The 14,358-nt window shown below is 45.9% G+C and overlaps 1 pseudogene; it reads right to left on the reverse strand.

Annotated features, from left to right (window-relative positions):
- Positions 1-3,762: 3,762 nt before the first annotated feature.
- LOC123177180 (phospholipase A1-II 6-like) lies at positions 3,763-5,242 on the reverse strand (annotated as a pseudogene).
- Positions 5,243-14,358: the final 9,116 nt, after the last annotated feature.

A 14,358-nucleotide genomic window follows, 5' to 3' on the forward strand; every position in this document is an offset into this window, starting at 1 on the left:
CTGCGGCTGCCGATGCCGAGAGATCTGGCGGCGCGGGATCCTGCGCGCCTGCGGCGGCAGGCGCTGATCTGGCGGCCGGCGGGTCCGCTGCTGGCGTCTCCACGTGACGCACGTGTCCTGGTGGGACCGACACGGCTGTGTCGCCTAGCCCCGCTGCCTCTCCGCGTCATGATGACTCTGGCGGACGGGCCCACGGGCGTGTGTCGCCTGTCCACCAACCCGCCCTGTCGCCTGAGCGGGCGCGTGATCCCACACCCGACCGCATCTCAGCCGAGGCGGATCGGCCCGTCTTGTCGCCTGCACGGGCGCGTGATCCCACGTCCGACCGCGCCTCAGTCGAGGAGGATCGGCCCGTTGCGCCTGGTGGATCGTCTGTGGCTGCTGCTCCTGTGCGCCCCAATACACGGGCCCAAAAAGGTATTTTCAAACCGTTGGTTCACAAAGATGGGACGGCCAGGTATGATAAAAAATTTAAATTTGCAAATCTTGTTGTTGCTCAAGAACCTAGAAGTGTGGCAGAAGCTCTAGGAGATAAAAACTGGCAGCGTGCTATGGAAACAGAGTATAATGCTCTCATGAAAAATAGAACTTGGCATTTAGTTTCTCCAAAGTCAGGGAGGAATATTATAGATTGTAAGTGGGTGTACAAAATTAAAAGACACTCTGATGGCACTTTAGATAGATACAAAGCTAGGCTAGTTGCAAAAGGTTTCAAGCAACGCTATGGCATTGATTATGAGGACACGTTTAGTCCAGTTGTTAAAGCTGCCACCATTAGACTTGTTTTGTCTATTGCTGTCACCAGGGGATGGAGTCTTCGCCAACTGGATGTTCAGAATGCATTCTTACATGGCGTTCTCGAGGAGGAGGTTTACATGAAGCAACCACCTGGTTTTGTTGATGAGACTAAACCTCAGTATGTTTGTAAGTTGGACAAAGCTTTGTATGGTCTGAAACAGGCACCCAGAACTTGGTACTCCAGGTTGAGCACAAAGTTACAGCAACTTGGTTTTCGGCCCTCCAAAGGTGACACCTCCTTGTTCTTCTTTCAGAAAGGGAAGGTGATTATCTATATGCTCATTTATGTAGATGACATAATTGTTGCTAGCTCCTCACCAGAGGCTACCTCAGCTTTACTCAAGAATTTGAAAAATGACTTTGCACTTAAGGACTTGGGAGAGTTACATTATTTCTTAGGCATTGAGGTGAAAAAGATACCTAATGGGATTTTGTTGACTCAAGAGAAATATGCTAATGATATTCTTAGACGTGTGGGCATGAAGGGGTGTAAACCTTGTAGTACTCCTTTGTCTACTACAGAAAAGCTATCCTTGCATGAAGGGGAGCTGTTGAGTCCAGAAGAAGGAACTAAATATAGAAGTGTTGTTGGTGCACTTCAATATCTGACATTGACAAGACCTGATATATCTTTCTCTGTTAATAAGGTTTTTCAATTTTTGCATGCTCCCACTTCCATGCATTCGACAGCTGTTAAAAGAATATTGCGCTATATCCAAGGGAGTGCTGGAATAGGACTGAAAATATGTAAGTCATCATCAACCGCAGTAAGTGCCTTTTCTGATGCAGACTGGGCAGGATGTCCTGATGACATGAGATCTACTGGTGGGTTTGCTGTTTTCCTTGGTTCTAATCTCATATCATGGAATGCCAAGAAACAAGCAACTAGTTTCAGATCCAGCACAGAGGCAGAATACAAGTCACCTGCAAATGCAACTGCTGAGGTAATGTGGGTAGAAACTCTGCTTGATGAACTGGGAGTTGAAAGACCACAAGTCTCTTGCCTATGGTGTGATAATCTTGGAGCAACATATCTTTCTGCGAATTCTGTGTTTCATGCAAGAACAAAACACATAGAAATTGATTTTCATTTTGTTTGAGAAAGAGTTGCAAGAAAGCTTTTGGAAATCAGGTTTATACCAACTGGAGATCAAGTTGCTGATGGCTTTACAAAGCCTTTACAAGCTCGACAACTTCAAGCCTTCAAGAACAATCTTAACCTTGACGTGTTTAGATTGAGGGAGGATGTTAGACGATAGGCTTAAGTTGTAACGTGACAATGTCACGATTGTAATTGTGTGCCTGTGTGTTATCTTGTAACCCAAGGCAGGTGGTTAGAGGCGAGCTCTATCTCTTGTAGATATTCTGTATAGCTTGGATGAGGGGCCAAGCCCAAAACCACCTGCCGTATCTTGTACCTTGTTGAGTATATAAGCACGCACATGTCCCTGCCAGGAGACATATGCTTCACACCAAAACCTCTAGTTTTTACAATGTGCGCTCTTTGTTGTCCTATCAAAATGCTTTTACGTTGACACACATCAAGTTTGGGGTACACGATTTATCATGAGTAGATCCAGCCAAATGCATGACGATGCCTTTGAGAACGTCGCAGTTTTGCTTCTCTCGCTAATATTCTTTGTCAAAGAAAGGAAATCCAAAAAATTGCATAATAGTTTTCAATATTATGGTTATAGATGGATTTCATACATTATATACGAAAACAAATATTGATAATTTCCATGTATTTCTCATTTCGAATTTTGTGTATATAATAGTATGAATTATTTCATCACCATATTATATATGTGTAATATATTTTTATATATGCTACTCCCTCCGTCCCATAATGTAAGATGTTTTTTGGCACTACACTAGTATCAAAAAATGTCTTACATTATGGGACGGAGGGAGTAATTAATTATTTCACTTAAGATATGAAATAGAATACCAAGTTTAGTTCTTATGCAATATTTCATAAGTATAAAGAGTCATATTCTTTGTACAACTAATAAGAAAATAAAAAGATATAGTTTATTCTGGACTTAGTTATCAAGGCTTTCAAATGGAGTTCATTTAGAAACCTAACTTTTAACTTTAGCTATTCATATACCCAATGCGGTGTTCATATTAGAAGAAAAATTCTATTTTTTTGTTAACAATTTATTATTGCAAAATGTATACATGTATTCATTCGCCGAAAGATTTTCTTCTTGAATTACATATTCGTCTGATAGCGATTTTAAGTTTAGTATATCAGGCGATTTTAGGCATGCAAGAGTTACAAAAAATTTGATCGGCAATATACGGATGCACAAAACTTAAGTTATATAGATGTGAATAACGACCATGGTATGGAACTATCCCAAATAATTCAGAGAGCAGTGAGAAATATTATAATTCCAAACTTTTTTTGAATGTATTCAAACCTTGATTTCTCGCAAAAAAGAAGTATTCCAAACTTGATTTCTCACAAGAAAGAAGTATTCCAAACTTGATTTCTTTTTTCATGTAAAATCTCATGTATAGACACTCCATCGATAATGTTCCTACCCCCTGATGAAGGTAGAAATGAACTTGTGGTATAAGGTGAAGCTTTAATTGTCATGATGTTGAGATCATGTTAAAGAGTACTCCCTCCATCCCATGACAGGTTGAAACACTAACATCTTATATTATGTGACCGAGGGAGTATTTGGAGAATGGAGAGGCTTTCATGCAAATAGGCTTGTATTTATGAATGATTAGCATCATATGTGCTCGTGGAAACATCATTTGGGCTATAATCCCGCAATTGAAAGGTAGAATGTAGATGTAGTACTGCAGTTTACTAATCATTGGGATATTTCAAACACAACAACGTGAAATACTAGTCCAGATCATAGACCCTGAACGTGAACGAATTATTTGTGCATGCATGCATGACACGAACGTACGTGAGATGGACTGATGGAGACGTCGGCTTCACTTGTTCACCGGCGGCACGGCGGCGTCCTCGTTCTCTCAGTCAACCAGCCTCCAGCGCCCGTCGTCCCCCTTCACCATGCCCCTGTTCCATGGCACCCACCACGCTGCCGGCACCCCGTGCTCCTCCTTCAGCGCGTCGTACATCTTGTTCACCAGCGCCACGTCCCGCTCCACCACATCCTCGAACCCCTGTCCGGAGGCCGTCGGCGCGCCCGCCACCCCGTGCAGGTAGCACTCCAGGTTGTGCCACACATTCTCGTCGCCGGGCGCCTTCAGGTACGGCGACGCGCTGGTGTCGATGGCCAGCTCGACGCCCACGTCGTGGTACGGCAGCCCCGGGTACCTGGGCACGATGTCCCGGGCGTTGCAAACGCGCAGGACACGGAGGCCAGCGGCCGTCGCGGTGTTGAACCGCCTCTTGAAGCCGGCGCCGCCCACGCGCGGGCAGGCGAACGCGAACGCCGTGACCGGGAACGCCGCCGCGGGCGTGCAGTTGTAGCCATTCTCGGCGATGTCGAACGCGCTCAGCGTGGCCAGCGCCGCCCCCCCGTCACTGTGATGCTCACCTCCTCGTCCTTGTACGTGTCCACCAGCTTCCTCACCTCAGCCAACACCTGGACGGAGAGAGAGAAGAGCCAGCTGAACAGTGTGCACGTTCTCCATGTACGTTTTGTAGCACTTGACGAGGCAGTGCAGCGCAATTTTAGTTACCTGCTTTCTCGCGCTGACCTTGTTGTGGGTGGAGGCCTGGTCGGTGGAGGTGTAGATGGAGAACCAGCCGCGGTCCACCATGGCCTCGGCGCCGGTGACTTCGCCGAGGATGCCCTTGGGATGCACCATGGCGAACTCGAGGTCTTTGATCCACTCCAGCGCCTGGATGGTGCCGCGCCACACGACGACCACGTCCCGGCGCCCGAGCGTGGCCTTCCCCGCGTCCGTGGCCACCGCGACGTACCCGATCCAGTTGGACTCCTTGGCATACAGGAACCTGGTGATCCGGTACGCGGCGGCGTGGCCCGGCAGCATCACGTGCTCGAAGAAGCGCTTGCTGCCGAAGCGCGAGTGGCCGGCGTGCGGCGAGTGCTTCTCGTAGTTGAACGCGTCGTACGTGGCCTGCGCCATCTCGCCGTACCAGATCACCGTGCGCCGGAGCTCCAGGTCCAGCGGCCGCAGCAGCCCCTCCCACGACCGCTCGCCGTGGAGCTCCTTCCACCTCGCCGCCGCCGTGGCCGTGATCGGTCCAACGAGGCTCCATTGCTCGTCCGACATGGCGGTCATCCACACCTGCACTATGAGAATTATGAACTGCGATATGGGGGCACGACGACACAAACGCGTATTGATTCGTGCGCAACTGCATGCTCCAATCGGAGACGAAGAGGCCATGCCAATGGCATGCATGGGCTTGCTTCTTGGGTTCATCGGGAATTCCGTTACGGACATTTCGTGATGTTCTCACAGAATATTGTCTTCCAGCCTCAGAGTCTCAGACGTAGGAGATGTAAATTACGGGCGGAAAGCTTGGCCGCTTTCTCATGTAATCATATACTCCCTTGGTTCCTAAATAGTAGAGACTCCAATATAGACTACATACCGAGCAAAATGAGTGAATCCATATTATGTCTATATACATTTGTATGTAGTTTTTTTTTTTGACTGGGCTGTATGTAGTTTTTTAGAATCTGTATGTAGTTCGTATTGAAATCTCTAAAAGGATTTATACTTAGAAACAGAGGGGATAATTTTTTTGGGTGTGTCTAGGTCTTAGTCAACTGAGACTTAACCAAGTCTAAGCCAAATGATATAAAATGCAAGAAAGAAAATAAAAAACTAACAAAAGAAATTTGCACGGACCTTAAAGTAAGATTTTAAAAATATAGCATCGACTGAGACTTGGTTATCCTTTTTTTTAATATTTCAGGATGAGAACTAAAAAATCATGAAATCGAGCTTTAATAGTTCAGCCGAAATCATGAAATCGAGCTCTGCAAAGCTCACCTACCCTTTTCAGAAAAAAAAATACAAGGTCACCACAAAGCATGGTGAGACTGCTCCCACATATATTTTTCCAAGTAATTTAGAACTTAAATACAAGGTCACCCCTTTTTTTGTGCTGTTTTGAGAGTGAACATCAGTTAGATGTGTGCATCTTAATTATGCAGACGCCGGGTGTAATACTTAAGCCTTTTAAGTAATAAAGCGCCCCTTATTGAAAAATTTAAAACTTACGAATGAGGAAATCAATATAAGAAATTTAATAAAAAAGTTGAAAACCAAACAATTTGGTTCAAAAGTTTAAACTAAATAATATGATTGAAAAATTAAAACAAAACCTTTGGAATTAAAATTTTTGAGAAGGGTAAAATTCAATACAATAATCAAATGGTCAAGGTGCTTAGAAAAAACTACTATCGGCAGTTTTTTCCCCTACGCTAAGGCTAGGGTTTCTATCCTCTCTGGCGATCCCATCGCCTGAGAGTCCCCCGTCCGACCAAAGCCCCTTCCCCGACTAGGGTTCGAGAGATCGGGGCCTACGGATCGTGCCCCAGTGGATCGTGTTCATCCTCTCGGCATCTGGCGACGGTTCTGATGGCGGATGCTATGTCCGGGACCAGCGGAGGAGGCAGCGCCACCGCCGGCAAATCGGATCTTGGTGATTTCATGGAGCAGCTCAACTTAGAGGACGAAGAGTTTGATGATCAGGTGATCGAGGAGGATGATCCTGTTATCAATGAAGGAGTTCGCAGGTTAGCCCTTGCTAGGGTTCACACGGGTAAAACCTTCAGATCGACGGCGTTTTACAGAGAGATGCGTGCAGCCTGGAATCCGGCGAAGCAGGTGAGGTTCAGGCCCGTCGGACCAAACTTGTTCGTCGTTCAGGCGGAGTGCCTTGGAGACTGGAACCATATGGTGGAACTTGGTCCGTGGCTTTTGAGAAACTGGGTAGTTCTCATGTGCCCGTATGATGGATTTACTAAAGCAGAAGAGGTCCCCATGTTATTCATGCCAATCTGGCTTCAAATCCATAAGCTGCCTGAGGGGTTCTGTAGGAAGAATATTGTGGAATCGTTGCTGAAAAAGTCTGGAGATATCTTGGGGATGAGATTGAACGGAAATACCCGGGGTGATTATGTGAGGGTTAGGGTTCGCCATGACATCCGTCGACCCCTCACAAAATTCGTTAGTATTGTTAAAGGAGAAGCAAGGCAGGTTTACTTGGTCCGTTATGAGAAGCTTGCCCACTTTTGTAGCGTTTGTGGACTGATTGGGCATGATTTCAAAGAATGCGGCACCGGGGTTCATGAGGAGAAGGACATGAAGTTTGGGAACTGGCTGTATGCTGATGGTCCGAACAGAGCAAGAACTGATGAGTTCGATCACATCAATGATAACCAAAAGCAGCAGCAGCGCACCCCAACAAAAGAGAAAGCTGTGAAGAAAGCTAATGACCCGGACTTGGCCGACACAGCATCTAGCCCGTCGAAGACTGGCACCAGGGATATGCAGGCCGACCCCCCGGCTCGAAAGAGGTTGGCTATGGATAGTACCGGGCAGGTGCTACCTAGTGGACCGGCTGCTACTCTAGCTCTGACTCAGGGCCTAGGTGAAGATGGTGATGAGCTTTCGTCGCCGAGCAATAGCTCGAACAGTAAAAAGGCAAGGATTGACTCCCAAGAATTTTCGGATGATAGATCGGCGGCCTCCCTTGAGGAGGACCGCCGGGCACAATGAGTATCCTAATGTGGAACTGCCAGGGGGACCGCCGGACAGTTCGTGAGGTGTTGGCCCTCTCAAAAGCCAATTCCCCGGGGCTGATTTTCCTATCAGAAACACGTCAAGCCTCTAGTCAGATGGAAAAGCTTAAAAGGAGACTGGATATGAAGGGTTTTGCTGGTGTATCTAGTGTTGGCCTCAGTTGGGGGCTTGCACTATTTTGGGATGAGAACTTACAAGTAACCAAGCTTGATTCCTGCGCACGGTATATTGATGTGAGAACTGTCGATAATGCTAATGACAAAACATGGAGAACTACCTTCGTGTATGGAGAACCGAGGGTGGAGCACCAACATCATATGTGGAGTGCACTGTCAAACCTACGGGCGGCCTCGACTGACCTGTGGCTGGTTTGTGGTGATTTCAACGAAGCAATGTGGCAACCAGATGCTCCTCGGTCGCCTCGGTCTGAAAACCAGATGCTCCTCTTCCGATTTTGTTTGGAAGATTGCGAACTTATGGACTTGGGCTTCCCGAGGACCCCGTTCACATATGATAATAGACAGCAGGGCGGGAGGAATGTTCGTGTTCGTCTAGACAGAGCGTGTGCGGATGAAGCTCTGAGGGAAACTTTCCCGTTTGCGCAAGTGGTGCACTTGGCATCCTCGTGCTCCTATCATGCTCCCATCATGGTTCGGCTAGCACATGCGGAACCACGGCGCAATAAAAATGCACCCAGGTATGAAATAATGTGGGAACGACACACTGGCCTCGAGGCAGTGATTGCGGAGAGTTGGGGCAAGAGCAAGCCGAATGGGCACCTGGGGTCGGTTCGAGATGCCCTGAAAGAGATGATGCAGAGGCTGCGAGCATGGAGCAAGGAAAATTTCGGCATGTCATGTCCAAGATCGAAAAACTGTGCACTGAACTAGCGGACCTGCAGCTTCATGATGCGGATAGGACGGCCATACGGCAGAAGATGTATCAGCTGGACGAGTTGTTGTACCATGAAGAGATGTTGTGGCTGCAGCGTTCACGCATTACGTGGCTCAAGAAAGGTGAGAGGAACAATGCGTACCTCCACCGGCGGGCTGTGTGGCGCGCGCGCCGTAACTACATCAAGCGGCTGAGGCGTACTGATGGGACGTGGTGCTCGTCCCCCTCTGAGATGGAGTTGATGGCCACATCATACTTTAAGGAGGTGTTTACGAAGGATCCGACCCTCTCCCGGGAATCGGTCCTAGAGATGATAACACCGAAAGTCACACAGGAGATGAACATGGCCTTATGTGCGCCGTTTACGGAAGAGGAGGTGTCTGATGCACTGTTCCAAATAGGACCGCTAAAAGCACCAGGTACGATGGATTTCCTGCTCGGTTCTATCAACATAACTGGGCAGTTATGAAGGTTGAGATCATAGCGGCGGTTCTGGAATTTTTAAAACAGGTGTGATGCCGGAGGGTGTGAACGATACTGCTATTGTACTAAAGTTCCTTTCCCTAAGGATCTCAAGGAGTTTCGTCCAATAAGTTTGTGTAATGTGATCTACAAGATTGTGTCTAAGTGCTTGGTGAACCGTCTATGTCCTCTGTTGGCGGAATTAATTTCAAAAAACCAAAGTGCATTCATACCTGGTCGGCTTATCTGAGATAATTCAATCATAGCATTTGAGTTTATCAATCATATTCGGACACTGAAGATTAACAGTTCGGCTGCGTGTGCGTACAAGCTGGACTTGTCAAAGGCGTATGACCGGGTGGGTTGGGACTTCCTAGAGAAGGCCTTGGGCAGGTGGGGTTTTTCTGCAATGTGGATTACTTGGATCATGGCATGTGTAAAATCAGTCACATATTCCGTGAAGTTCAATGGGAAGTTACTCGAGGTATTCTCCCCGTCGCGGGGCTTCGACAAGGTGATCCGTTGTCTCCATTCTTATTTCTTTTTGTCGTTGATGCCCTGTCTGCTCTTATTACCAACTCTGTCGAGAATGGTGAATTGAGGGGAGTGACCATTTTTCGAGGTGCTCCGGAAATACCTCACTTGCTTTTTGCGGATGATACAATGTTGTTCTTTGAGGCTTCGAACCAGCAAGCTAGCATTGTCAAAGGTTTGATGAACACTTACACTTCAGCGACGGGTCAACTTATCAACCCCGAAAAGTGTTTCATCCTCTTCTCTGACAACTGTAATGCGGTGGTGGCGGATGAGGTAAAAGGCATATTGGAAGTTTCACAGCAAATGTTTGAGCCCAAGTACCTGGGCTTACCGGTGCCAGAAGGAAGATTGCACAGAGGGCAATTCGAAACACTTCAGGAGAGATTGAGAGCAAGGTTGATAGACTGGAGTGAACAATTTGTATCTGTGGGAAACAAGAAATTTTTGATCAAAGTTGTTGCGCAGGCCATCCATACCTATGTTATGAGTGTCTTTAAGCTGCCGGCGTTCGTTTGTGATGACTTGACAAGGATGATGAGACAGTACTGGTGGGGGTGGAGAATGGTAAGAGGAAAATGGCCTGGCTTAGTTGGAAGAAGATGGTAGTACCCAAGTCTATGGGGGGCATGGGCTTCCGTGACATGAGAGCGTTCAACCAGGCCTTGCTTGCTAAGCAGGCTTGGCAATTATTGGATTGCCCAGATAGCCTGTGTGCGAGACTACTTAAAGCCAAATATTATCCCCATGGTAATCTGTTGGATACAGTGTTCCCGACCAGCTCGTCCGCAGTATGGAAGGGGATTGTACATGGTCTTGAATTGGTGAAGAAAGGCATTATTTGGCGTGTGGGAGACGAGACACTGATTAGAACATGGAGAGATGCTTGGATCCCGAGGGGTCATAATCTTCGGCCAATAACTCCTAAACGTAACTGCAGACTTAATTGGGTGGCGGATTTCTTAACTGAACAAGGTGCTTGGAATGAGCAAAGGCTGCGAGAACATTTTTGGGACATGGACGTACGGGTGATTCTTAAGATCCGTACCTCACCGAGGAATGGCCAAGACTTCTTAGCCTGGTTCCCGGAAAGGAGCGGACAATTTTCTGTGAGGAGTGCATACAGGCTAGCTACTTTGAGCATCGCCCCGGGTATGGCACCCGCAACCAGCAACAACCCTTCCGGGGAGCGGCCGGTTTGGCAGTGCATATGGGCAGCCAAGGTATTGATACGTCTCCAATGTATCTATAATTTTTTATTGTTTCATGCTATTATATTATCTGTTTTGGATGTTTAATGGGCTTTATTATGCACTTTTATATTATTTTCGGGACTAACATATTAACCGAAGGCCCAGTGCAAATTGCTGTTTTTTTTGCCTATTTCAGTGTTTCGCAGAAAAGGAATATCAAACGGAATCCAAACTGAATGAAACCTTCGCGAGGATCGTTTTTGGAACAAACGCAATCCAGGAGACTTGGAGTGGAAGTCAAGGAAACAATGAGGCGGCCACGAGGTAGGAGGGCGCGCCCCCCACCCTCGTGGGCCCCTCGTGGCTCCACCGACCTACTTCTTTCGCCTATATATACTCATATACCCTGAAAACATCCGAGAGCACCACGAAACCCTATTTCCACCGCCGCAACCTTCTGTACCCATGAGATCCCATCTTGGGGCCTTTTCCGGCGCTCCGCCGGAGGGGGAATCGATCACAGAGGGCTTCTACATCAACACCATAGCCTCTCCGATGATGTGTGAGTAGTTTACCACAGACCGTCGGGTCCATAGTTATTAGCTAGATGGCTTCTTCTCTCTCTTTGGATCTCAATACAAAGTTCTCCTCGATTCTCTTGGAGATCTATTCGATGTAATTCTTTTTGCAGTGTGTTTGTCGAGATCCGATGAATTGTGGGTTTATGATCAAGATTATCTATGAACAATATTTAATTCTTCTCTGAATTCTTATATGCATGATTTAATATCTTTGCAAGTCTCTTCGAATTATCAGTTTGGTTTGGCCTACTAGATTGATGTTTCTTGCAATGGGAGAAGTGCTTAGCTTTGGGTTCAATCTTGCGGTGTCCTTTCCCAGTGATAGCAGGGGCAGCAATGCACATATTGTATTGTTGCCATCGAGGATAAAAGGATGGGGTTTATATCATATTGCTTGAGTTTATCCCTCTACATCATGTCATCTTGCCTAATGCGTTACTCTGTTCTTATGAACTTAATACTCTAGATGCATGCTGGATAGCGGTCGATGTGTGGAGTAATAGTAGTAGATGCAGAATTGTTTCGGTCTACTTGTCACGGACGTGATGCCTATATACATGGTCATGCCTAGATATTTTCATAACTATGCGCTTTTCTATCAATTGCTCGACAGTAATTTGTTCACCACCGTAGAATTTGCTATCTTGAGAGAAGCCACTAGTGAAACCTATGGCCCCCGGGTCTATTTTCCATCATATTAATCTCCCGCCAACGTGCTATTTTTGTCGCCGTTTATTTTGCAATCTTTACTTTTCAATCTATACAACAAAAATACCAAAAATATTTATATTATTATCTTTATCAGATCTCACTTTTGCAAGTGGCCGTGAAGGGATTGACAACCCCTTTATCGCGTTGGTTGCAAGGTTCTTGATTGTTTGTGCAGGTACGAGGGATTTGCGTGTAGTCTCCTACTGGATTGATACCTTGGTTCTCAAAAACTGAGGGAAATACTTACGCTACTTTGTTGCATCACCCTTTCCTCTTCAAGGGAAAACCAACGCATGCTCAAGTGGTAGCAAGAAGGATTTCTGGCGCCGTTGCCGGGGACATCTAGCACAAGTCAAGACATACCAAGTACCCATGACAAACTCTTCTCCCTCGCATTACATTATTTTCCATTTGCCTCTCATTTTCCTCTCCCCCACTTCACCCTTGCCGTTTTAGTCGCCCTCTTTTTCCGCCCGTCTCTTTTTGCTTGCTTCTTCTGTGCTTGTGTGTTGGATTGATTGTTTATCATGATGAATCAAGACAATACTAAATTGTGTGACTTTTTCAATACCAACAACAATGATTATATTAGCACTCCGATTGCTCCTATTACCGATGCTGAATCTTGTGAAATTAATGCTGCTTTATTGAATCTTGTTATGAAAGATCAATTTTCTGGCCTTCCTAGTGAAGATGCCGCTACGCATCTAAACAACTTTGTTGATTTGTGTGATATGCAAAAGAATAAAGATGTGGATAATGATATCGTTAAATTGAAGCTATTTCCGTTTTCACTTGGAGATCGTGCTAAAACTTGGTTCTCTTCTTTGCCTAAAAATAGTATTGATTCATGGAATAAGTGCAAAGATGCTTTTATATCTAAGTATTTTCCTCCCGCTAAGATTATCTCCCTTAGAAACGATATTATGAATTTTAATCAACTTGATAATGAGCATGTTGCACAATCTTGGGAGAGGATGAAATTAATGATACGTAATTGCCCTACACATGGTTTAAATTTATGGATGATTATACAAAAAAAATATGCCGGGTTGAATTTTGCTTCTAGGAATCTTTTAGATTCGGCCTTATGGAAATCACTTTAGGATAAGCTACTACACTCCTAGATAATATTATGGTTAATTATTCTCAATGGCACACCGAAAGATCTACTAGTAAAAAGGTTCATGCGATAGAAGAGATTAATGTTTTGAGTGGAAAGATGGATGAACTTATGAAATTGTTTGCTAATAAGAGTGTTTCTTCTAATCCTAATGATATGCCTTTGTCTACTTTGATTGAGAATAATAATGAATCTATGGATGTGAATTTTGTTGGTAGGAACAATTTTGGTAACAACGCGTATAGAGGAAACTTTAATTATAGGCCGTTCCCTAGTAATTCCTCTAATAATTATGGTAATTCCTACAACAACTCTTATGGAAATTTTAATAAGATTCCCTCTGATTATGAGACTAGTGTTAAAGAATTTATGTCAGGACCCCGATTCTAAGTCACACCGATCTAGCCTGTAACACCTCATATCACTTTGCGGCCTCACGCACGGTATTCCCACGGGTGTCGCCTTACCATGGCCCGGGACCGTTTGCGCCTTTTGGCTCACGTATATGATAGTGTCGCTAGCATCCATATGACAGAGAACCCGGGCCGACATGGCTAGTCGTGAACCCAAAGCGGCACTAACTTACGGGGACAGGCATACATGAATCAACATCGAGCATGTCGGTCAGCAACGTGTGAATCCGGGCTGTAGCACTGGGCTAACAGGACTCCGGGAACCCGGGCTGTAGCAGGCTAGGCAGGACTCCGGATGTCACCGCGTGACATTTCCCCGAAGGGACAGACACAGGAACGAAGTGAATCACATGCCGGCCAGTCAAGTGTTCCGGAGCAGTAGTGCTGGGCTAGCAGGACTCCGGTGAACCGGGCTGTAGCGGACTACTATGGCTCATGGAAGCACAAGACTACATTTCCCCATAAGAGAGGCTACCAAGGATAAACAACTAGGTTGTCGGATCCCACACATACCAAGCATTTCAATCATACACACAATATGCTCGATATGTGTAAATACAACATGGCATCACAACATAACTCTACGACTCAAGTATTTATTCATTAGGCTCCGAGGAGCGAGATATTACAAACATAGGTCTCATGACCCAACATTCAGAGCATACAAGTCAAACACATGCGGAAGCTTAACATGTCTGAGTACAGACATCTACAAATGAAAAAGGCTGAGAAGCCTGACTATCTACTAGATCCTGCCGAGGGCACAAGATCGTAGCTGAGGTATCAAGCTAAACGTCGAAGTCCACACGGAACTACTAGCGAGACTGACGTCTCTCTGCAAAACATAAAATAAGCAAACGTGAGTACAAATGTACCCAGCAAGACTTACATCAGAACTATCTACATATGCATCGGTATCAACAAAG

Source organism: Triticum aestivum, chromosome 1D, assembly GCF_018294505.1.
Source record: "Triticum aestivum cultivar Chinese Spring chromosome 1D, IWGSC CS RefSeq v2.1, whole genome shotgun sequence".
Taxonomy (NCBI): Eukaryota; Viridiplantae; Streptophyta; class Magnoliopsida; order Poales; family Poaceae; genus Triticum; species Triticum aestivum.